The sequence below is a fragment of the Berghia stephanieae genome, chromosome 3 (assembly GCF_034508935.2).
Source record: "Berghia stephanieae isolate SIO BIC M18660-M18661 chromosome 3, UCSD_Bste_1.3, whole genome shotgun sequence".
NCBI classification, from domain to species: domain Eukaryota; kingdom Metazoa; phylum Mollusca; class Gastropoda; order Nudibranchia; family Aeolidiidae; genus Berghia; species Berghia stephanieae.
Window position 1 is genome coordinate 48,616,850 of NC_088362.1, and position 10,000 is coordinate 48,626,849.

The window sequence follows — 10,000 nt, forward strand, 5'->3', positions numbered from 1 at the left end:
ATTCTATTACACACTAAATCGTGATCATGAGGTTGAGAGTTCGGAAGGGTGTGAGGAAAGAGTGGGAAGGTTATCAGCAGAAGGGCACATATGACGAAATGTCACCTAATTTACAAAACACATTGGATGAATAAATAATAGTAATGATAACACATCACAACACACAGCACAGAATACCGTAGTGCCGAACCCGGCGCCATTATGCTCATCATATGCCAAAGCGCCAAGAAAATAAAAATTATATTAAGTGAATCATTGACACTACTTGAATGTAGTTATGACGCAGTGGTTTTGTATTACTTACAGGATTAGGTGTTCAAAACAATGTCAAACTCGCCATAAGAAATGGTACGATTCTTCACTTACTGAGATAAAGGGGAAACCCGAAACTTCAATATCGTTTCTATGATCTATGTTAATTGTGATGTCAGTGGCCTATTGTTGGCCGCCTCGTAATAACGGCAGGCGGAATTGGGCATGGTTAGTGACATAAAAAAAAAATTAATTAATCTGTATCAGCAACGGGCCTGGATTTGAGGTTCACTTCACCCCCTAGGCGATTAATTCTAATTTATGAGATAGCCCGATCGCCCCTTCCTCTCTCCCCTCGTATTTTTAATGTTTTATCTGGAGCTTTCTGATCCCTCTAGCCAGATTTAAATCGTAAAAATTTAACTGCTGTACTGTTCATAACTTTGTCTTATGTCGATAAATTTAAAGATTAATTACTTTTTTTAAATTGCATTTCAATTTCACCGCCAGCAATAAACCTCTAAATTGCAAGGAATACTCCCACTCCTATAATACGACAGTTCTTAAGCGATGACATACCCGTGTTTGGTCGACTCAATCTTATTCAATAAAGAAAACATTTGACCGGATTTCTAAACAGTTAATAGAACGAACATAGAATAAACAAGCCATCAAGGTGTCAATATGTCGATAATTTTATTTTTTCTAAAACATAATTTACCTATTTAAATGCACTTCAACGCCAGCAAAAAAAAAAAGCAAAATAAAAAAAATGTATTCACTTACCCGTGAATAAAGAAAAATTGTGACGGGACTTTTAAACCTTTAAACAATAAATAGAGAATGAACCGAGTATATAAACAAGCTATCAACGTGTCATGACAACACAGCCACACATCACAATAGCAATACTGGATAATATAAATGTACACATAATAACATACATGACAATAACAACGGAAGTAGCAGCGCCGGCGACAGCTGACGGGTATGTAAACAAACATGAAGGCTTCTGAACATACCTACGACATGTGGCAAACAGAGCTGTCAACCCCAAACAAATCTACCAAACCTATCATGGGCGGCATTCCTTTTTATTTATTTTTTTTTAATATGTCACGACTTTGTGGTCTTGTAGTATGTTTGACATTAGGCCCTGACATGTAGGTCCATGGATTGAGACCCGCTGTGTGAGCGGCGAAAGTTGAGTCCTAGAAGAAGGCCCTTTACTCATAATATTATTCTCTCATCGCTATCAGACCTGTAAGAAGAGCGTTGATTCTTTAGGGGGGGGGGGGGGGGGGGGGGGGGCTAAAAAACAAAAGGAAAAGAATTTAAAAGAAGGCAACAGTGACAACAGTTGTATTATTATCTGATTTTGAAATGAAGAAGTGAAAACTCAGATATTTCAAGTAAAAAGGTTAATCATTTAAAAAAAAAAAAAGAGATTTATGAAGAGAAAAAAGTAATAAGCCTTGGCAAACGAGGAGGGGGGGGGGGGGGATACGTCTTCTTGTTTTTTGTTTGTTTTTGTTTTTAAGGGTTTTACGGCGCTTGCAACACATTTAGGTTATATCAGCGCCAGTAAAAAGAAAGAAAATGGGATAGTAAAAAGTTCTAGAATTATAATTGAAGCATCCAAGAGAAAGTAAGACATAGGGGAACTGGGAACAAATAGGGATCAGATGTAGATTCCAAGAGCATATCACCAATGTACTTAGTTTGAGATCACCTATAAGTCTCATCCGGACACAAGAACAAAATAAAACAAAGAGGAACACACTCAAATGCTTACATTATACATTAAAAAATAACAAATATACTAATACATAACAGAGAGATGATTAACAAGGAAAAACTATCATCTCCCAAAACAATAACTATGCATTTGACTGTTTCCCTCCCAGCGAGGACTCCGACCAGGGCCAGGAAAAAACTAAGTAATCTCATTCCAAGACAAAGACAGAAAGCATGTTGGAAAACAGATATAAGGGGATAGAAGACACAGTGTGTACCTCCCTGTCCGCTATGGGAGGTCAGGATCCCCACGTACGTCTTCTTCTCATTGGTTGGCAGTACCGTAAATCAAAGCGTACATATTGTCAGCGTCGTGTGACAGACACGGCAACCGCAGCGCAGCACCGTTTACATTATTTGTTTTCTTTATCTCTTTGATCATTTTTTGTGGCTTAGCGTCTCATATTTAAGAAGGTATGTGTTGAAGGTTTTGTTCTTACTAGACTGGTTGCAGTCTCTCCTTGAATTTTGATCTGATCAGAGTATGAATACCATAAAATAAAAATGATTTCAAGATGGTCAAAAATTGTAGGATGCTCACAACGGATTCTTTTTATATTTTAAGAAAAGAAATAAATTTTAAGTATGAATTTCGATGAACACCTTCTCAAGTGCCACAATCTAGAAATAATTGCTGAAATCCTGTTTCCGTCATGAAATTAAACAATTACATTTTTTCTTTTCAACGTTCCGACCCCACTTTTATTCAAATCAAATCTCTTTTAGGCGCAAACACCATTCACTTTGAAGCAATGATGCCTGAAACAAAATCAACGAAATGATAGATTGTTCACTAAATTAAAGAGTAAATAGGGGTGATATACGAATGAAGGATATCACAAGATATTTTCAGTAAGCAAGTCTACCCCCCAGTGGCCCCCAGTGTTTTGTCGTTTTTAAAATTATATTTAATTTTGATTGTTTGTCTTGGTTTTATTTTTATTTTTTGGGATTTGGGTTGTTGATTTTTTATTAGGGGGAGGGGTAGAGTTTTTTTGTTTGTTTGGATTTTTGTTTTTGTATTATATTTCAAACACTTAAAATGAGGTAGGCCTTTATTTAAAAAATCAGCATTGGACTTCAATCGTCCAGACTGTACTAATAACCCTTAGAAAAGACGTGTTTTCAACTAGCTACTGAAAACTAGCAGTAGCAGATAAGTCAAGTACATACTTCATAATCAGAACTCGTATGCGGACAACACGAGTCCAAGATGTCTTTGTGACCACATCATGGCCGTGACTCCAAGCATGACGAAATTGGCACGAGTGACAGGTCCAGTGCTAAAAGAGACATCAGAGGAAGGGAATTAACTGGTATGTGGCGGAACAAAAGCTGGTCCAAAAGTCACCTGCCTAATCAAGGATTGAGATCTTAATAATGTCTCGATCACCCCATTCAGCCGGACTAGATCGGAATCCCAGCTATTCCTGACCTGTCCTCAATGAACGAACGAGTCGAGCATGGTCAGTGACTGGACGAATGACAACGAAACCCCCCGCCTCCAACAGACGTTATATCATTTGATAAGGCACATACACACGCTATTTCTTTTAGAATTTGTTTTTTTTATTAGTAAACAAAAGATCCCGAAGTTGATCGTTTAACTCACTCAATCCCAGAGAATTTTGCTGATTTTCAAAATTGGAAAAAAAAAATTGTATTAAAAATAAGCATGTGCATAGATTTTCAACTACCATTAACATGTAAAAATTATGAACATTAGCCTCGTCTCAGAAAAATGCAATAAATAGGCATGGGGTAAAAGTAACCCCGGGTATACTACGGATATAGTCGGTGTTAGGGTTGAGTGAGTTAATCCAAGTCTGATGTCTCAATCTAACAATCAGCCCTTTAGAGGCTAGAATTCCTAGAATTCAAATCATTGATGATGTCGACAGGTGTCGGTACCGCGGGGCTTTTTTTTCTGTAATGTTTTGTTATGTGTTAAGACCCGAGACCAGGATCCAGCTTTTAATTTTAAATTCGCGAACCGCCAAGTTTGAGAGTTTTTGCCAACACGAGAGTCATTTAAATCGGTCGATTTTGAAGGAAGCGTTTTCTGGCCAAATTTATAAAGACGTGTTTTTCCAGAGTACGGCAGTCAACAGGTTAATATTTGACGCATTAGTGTAATGCGTTGACAAAGGAGCGTGATGCAAGTGAGGTAATGGGATGTGAAAACTGTGCTTACGTCGTGATAAACTTAGGAATACAGTGTAGAATACTTGAAAAGTTATGGGAGGGCGGGGAAGTGGGCGATTTTAGTCATCTGCTGAAGGAATCAAACTCTTTTGACATCATTCCAGACAAAAGAGAAATGGATAACTGGTTACTCTATACTATAATTATTACACATTATGTTTGCTTTGTTTTAAAAAGAGAATAGATAGATAGATAGATAGATAGATAGATAGATAGAGAGAGAGAGAGAGAGAGAGAGAGAGAGAGAGAGAGGGGGGGGAGGGTTAAAACTAGGTGCACACATCTGCAGGTCTGATATCCGAAATCAGTTATGGGCTCGATTTAACAATGTTACAATGGACATTACTTTGCGTTGATTTGAGACTATGTAATGACAACAATGAACCCATATTATCGTTTCGAGTAATCAGACGTACATGTCCGTTGAAAAAGATGGCCTACCCAATAAAAACAATTGCCTTCTCATACTTGTACCCGTGTACAGCACACAGTATCATATAAAATGAAGCAGTCCATCAGAGTCGAATGAGTTAGCGCTAACCGAAAGGTAACAGTAACAACGGTTTATTGATGCAAGCGAGTATAATATTATTATTATACCAATACAGAATACATTTGGTGACATAAGTCAAAACTAACGAGGCGATGCCGTGACGTGATATGAGGCGGGTGTTTTTGTAAACCCATGCAAACCAGCCATGCATGCACTGCACAGCCTTGTCAGCTATGTCCAGAACGGTATATATTTCGCATGATGATAACGATGAAGAAAATGACGACGATGATGAATATTATTTCTATATAATTATAATACCCCCACCCCCCACTGAAAAAAAAAAATAAAATCCCTAGCCACTCACGAACCCCGATGATGATGATGAGAATTATTTCTATATAATTATAACATCCCCCCCCCCCCCCCCTCCAATTAAAAAAAAAACCCTAGCCACTCACGACACCCTCATCAATCCGATGGTATTGATTACCAGTCATCAGGGACAGACGCATATCGTCAATATAAATGAGTTCGTGTTAACAGACTGACGTACAGAAGTATTGTGGTATGTGACATGGTTGATTGTTGCGTGAGACCAAGAAGAGACATTTCTCATAATAATAATAATAATAATAATAATAAAGTCCGATAACTTGACTTGACTTAAAAACCCACCAGGATAAACAGAAAGTTGAAACGACCGAGATAACCCAGGCGTCAGCCGCAATGCAGCGCCAAACAGTGGTGGATGAATGGATGGTCAGAGAGATAGATACCTACGACGGGGATTTTAGAATGGGAACCAGTTAAATAACAAAGGGTAAAATAAATAGATAAACATAAATAAAAGAGGATAACAAAAATCAGCTTGAAAAGTGAGAAATTGCTTAATACAGCCAATGGTTCTAAATGTACAAGAATAAAATAAACATGGCACAGCATTACAAGCTCATAAAATTCCACCCCCCCCCCCCCCAAACACACACACGCAACGCAATGACTGAATCATATCATCGTCATCCACAATATTCCTGGCCTGTATAGGACAGACTCCACCCAAAACAGAGATGCAAACATTAAAAGGGCACATCTTTTAAGAAAGAGAGAAAAGCTGCGACAAATAAAGTAGGCCCATTTTTATGACAACATAACAAAGGTTATCTTTTGAATGTCAAAGCGAAAATAAACCTCAAAATTGAAAAGTTGACACACTATCATTGCCCTTCCCATACAAACAATGTTGTAAAGTTTCTCTTTAACATTAAATCATGTCTTGCGTGTAATGGCACCTTTCTATCCTTATTTTTAAAGGAGTTAAACAGCACTAGTAACACTTTTGGGTCACATATGCAGCCATTTTCTTCATCAGAAAATAGAGCACAATAAACCTCAGATTAACGGCTCCTACTTTTTTAAAATCACTTTTTCTCTCCTTTTACTTCTAATTTTAAAAAATTATAAATCTCTCTCTCTTTTTTTTTTTTTTTTTTTTTTAATATTTGCTAAACATTCCTATAAAATGGCTGCATATTTACAAAATGAAATCAATGAGTCCAATCAATCACATAAATGCCAGGACCATGGGTGAAAGGTCAATGAGAGCCCAGTTAAATTCAAAATGCACAAAACTGACTGCCATTTTAAGTTATGCACCTCCGATAGAATAGAAAGACGAAATAAACTTCAGGCTTAATATAATTATAGAAGATTTAGTTCAGAGGAAAACAAATAATAGATCTCGAAGGACAAAGCAAAGATATGAATGAAAAATGAATAGATACTGGCTGACGTCTGTGACAAAAAAAAAAAAAAAAAAAAAAAAATTAAACATAAGGGTCACTATTTTAAAACAAGTATTCTGTTCATGAATACAGATATGTAGATAGGTTAAAGCATCAAATCAATCATGTTTTAAATTTCTAAAAAGAAAAAAAAAATGAAAAACATCACAGACAGACGTAAGACTTGTGGACTCTAAATCCCCAAGAGTAAAAATAAACATGTCCAAAACAAAAAATGAATTAGCCCTAGACAAATATGTTGAGCCCTCACTAAATCTGACATGAAAAAGTATTTGAATACAGCAGGACCAGAAGACAAAGCCGAAAAAAGCACAGCATATAATATACAAAACAATGGGTACTCCAAATCCAGTGAAAATTTGCTAACAGCATTGAAAATTACCCACTTCAACTCAAAATCTTCAAAAGAACTCACGAGATACTTCAATAAAACGTTCATGTATATATAACAAAGGTCGTTTTTTAAATCTTTATCTTGAATGTGATTTGTTTGTTTTGTTTTTAAGGGTTTTACGGCGCTTGCAACACATTTAGGTTATATCAGCGCCAGTAAAAAGGAAGAAAATGGGATAGTAACAAGTTCTAGAATTACAATTGAAGCAACCAAGAGAAAGTAAGACATAGGGGAACTGGGAGCAAATAGGGATCAGATGTAGATTCCAAGAGCATATCACCAATGTACTTAGTTTGAGATCACCTATAAGTCTCATCCGGACACAAGAACAAAATCCAACAAAGAGGAACACACTCAAATGCTTACATTATACATTAAAAAATAACAAATATACTAATACATAACAGAGAGATGATTTACAAGGAAAAAAATATCATCTCCCAAAACAATAACTATGCATTTGACTGTTTCCCTCCCAGCTAGGACTCCAACCAAGGCCAGGAAAAAAAACTAAGTAATCTCATTCCAAGACAAAGACAGAAAGCATGTTGGAAAACAGATATAAGGGGATAGAAGACAGTGTGTACCTCCCTGCCCGCTATGGGAGGTCAGGATCCCCACCCAGGAATGTGATTTCATGTATGTGTTTGTTTAATGTGACTGATAAGGGAAGAAAGGGGATACGAAATAAAATTATGGACTGTCGGGGGGTGGTCGTCTTCAAAACATTTTTTTCTTCTTCTGAATCTTACTTTGAGCTCATTTCAAAATCTAACAAAGTAATGCCTTTCAGCTTGGATTGCCATGGTCAGCGTCGTCCATCGGCTCCCAGACAGTGACGTCACAGTGTTTCAGGAGAATTCCCTTTTGCTGGAGCCAAGATTCAGGCTGATTCTTATACAGCCTAGAAATTTATTGGGTGTTTTAAACGCATAAAAATCAAATAACTCTTGGTACTATAAGAAATAGACAGAATTTAAACGGTTTTATCAATGGGATCATCTCATCATTGTAAATCAGGATACTGCCACTATACTGTCATTTGAAAACTGAAATTTCAGTTAAGTAAGTTTTAAGAGATAACTTTAAAATATTTAAAATTGACTTTTCTTACTATAATCATAAAGCATTCTGACAGTCATAGAAAACACTTTTTAAATTTTGAAAATCCAGACATAAATAAGAAATTGAGAGCAAATTCATTTTTCAAGAACTTTTTTTGCTTGCCAATTGATGTAAGAAAATGTTCCGACTTTGACGTCATGTAACTAACCACTAAAATGATATATCATACTTGTGATACACATTTTTAAGCACAGTGACTAGGTAAATAAAATATAACAAGATTTGAACCAGACACAATTTTTTTTCCTAAAAATACAGTCTGTTGAAACTCCCCCAAAACACTCTTTTTGTCAATAATTTGAGAGCTCATTCTCACGACATTACAAACTACAATGAGGTGTAAAAAAATCTGATAACACCCAAAGCTGAAAACACGGATTTGGTGGGCTTTCTTTAAATGCAATACCTCAGCCATTAAACAACCTTCATTAAAACAAATTGGTAGACCCAGAGATAAGATGTTCGTCTTTTAGATAGACTCAGTTCAAAATTTGCATCAATAATATGTCGGGATTTTTAGCTGCTGTAAAGTTTTAAAACGGCATTTTAAAACTTTTAATGTCCATTTTTTATTTTTGAAGTGGTATAGGAATAAAGTTCAAACCTTCCTGTTTAAGATGATACCTAATTTAGCTCTGTAAGTTTTTTAATGGCCGAGGTATTAATGGTTGAACGGTCCAGCTTAAAATTAGTTCTTTTCTCAACGTGTGACGCATAATACAGTCCACTCCAGATAATCGCAACTCAGTTAATTGCAATATTTCCCAAGAAACGGAATTAATTCTATATAAAAGTCACTGTTTAATTGCAACAAACTTTGGTTAATCGCAACAAATTTTCGACCCCCCAAACTAGGCAAATTCAAGGAATCAATCAAACAAAATGTCATGATTAGATTTTATCATGGGTGAAATCATGACACGTTGAATAATCGAGAGTGGATGGGGTTTAATACTACATTAGAGACAAAAGAGGACAAGGCTTTGCAGTTGGGTTTGTGTGGTCATCTGTGACCATTACATATGAGGCGAGTGGGCTGGATATAGTTTAGACAACAGGAAGACGATGACAGTTGTGAGGAGAGACTGAGCGATGATATCCTTTGTTTTGTGATTGACAACTGTGCATTGTGATCAATGGGTTTGATGAGAGCTTATTGTCTCTCATCACTGCTAATCTCTTGGACTTTTACTAATGTTGAGAATAAAAAAGGAAAGCGAATCTATTCTTAAGATGTTGGCTTGCCTCAAAGCTGTTTTTGCTTGTCAAAATCTATACAGGACTGACATATATATATATATCAAATATGAATGATTACCTTTATTCTAAATGTATATTGCACATTCGCAAAAGAAAAAAAAAGAAAAACAAGATATATGGATAATAGATGTATTCCCTTTTATAGCTTTAATGATTCTATTTTTGGGATTACCAACATGCTGGGGCGGTATCTAGTATAAGTTAGGTGTCGCTCTATTAGAGCGATATCTAGTCACTTCGTATTAATGTCGGATTTTACAAAGAAAGCAAAATAAAAACAATGAAATCTCCATTAAAAATTTGGAAAGTATGTATTAAAAATAAAAACATAGCAAAAGAATAGTATTGAAAACATTATGGGCTAGATTTAAAATAATAAATAACTAAATTAAAAGTAATAGATATCGTCAGTCAGGCATGATGAAAAGATCATGAAAACATGGCATTTCGGCACAGAGTGAAAAAGCGTCTGTGCATAGATATAGAGCCCTGAAATTTACCATGAAAAAAGTTTAGATGTTATTCTAACAACAAGCGTTTTTGTTTAAAAACACATACTATAAATTAAAAAATAAGGCTGTCATTATTGCCAGACATGTCTGTCAATAACAATAAACGATCATTGCCAGACATTTTTTTATTATACTACAGACAGTGTCTGGCAATAAG

At 35.9% G+C, this 10,000-nt stretch overlaps 1 protein-coding gene across 2 annotated transcripts in view; it reads right to left on the bottom strand.

The window, feature by feature from the left end:
- LOC144967898 (cytospin-A-like) overlaps window positions 1-10,000 on the bottom strand; it is a 72,966-nt gene that overhangs the window by 61,270 nt on the left and 1,696 nt on the right. The window contains exon 1 of one of the 2 annotated variants that reach the window (XM_078905650.1): window positions 1,039-1,162. The exons of the other annotated variant lie outside the window; for it this stretch is intronic. The gene's annotated coding sequence lies outside the window, so the exon portion shown is untranslated. Of the gene's footprint in view, window positions 1-1,038; window positions 1,163-10,000 lie in introns of those variants that run through there. 2 annotated transcript variants of the gene reach the window in all.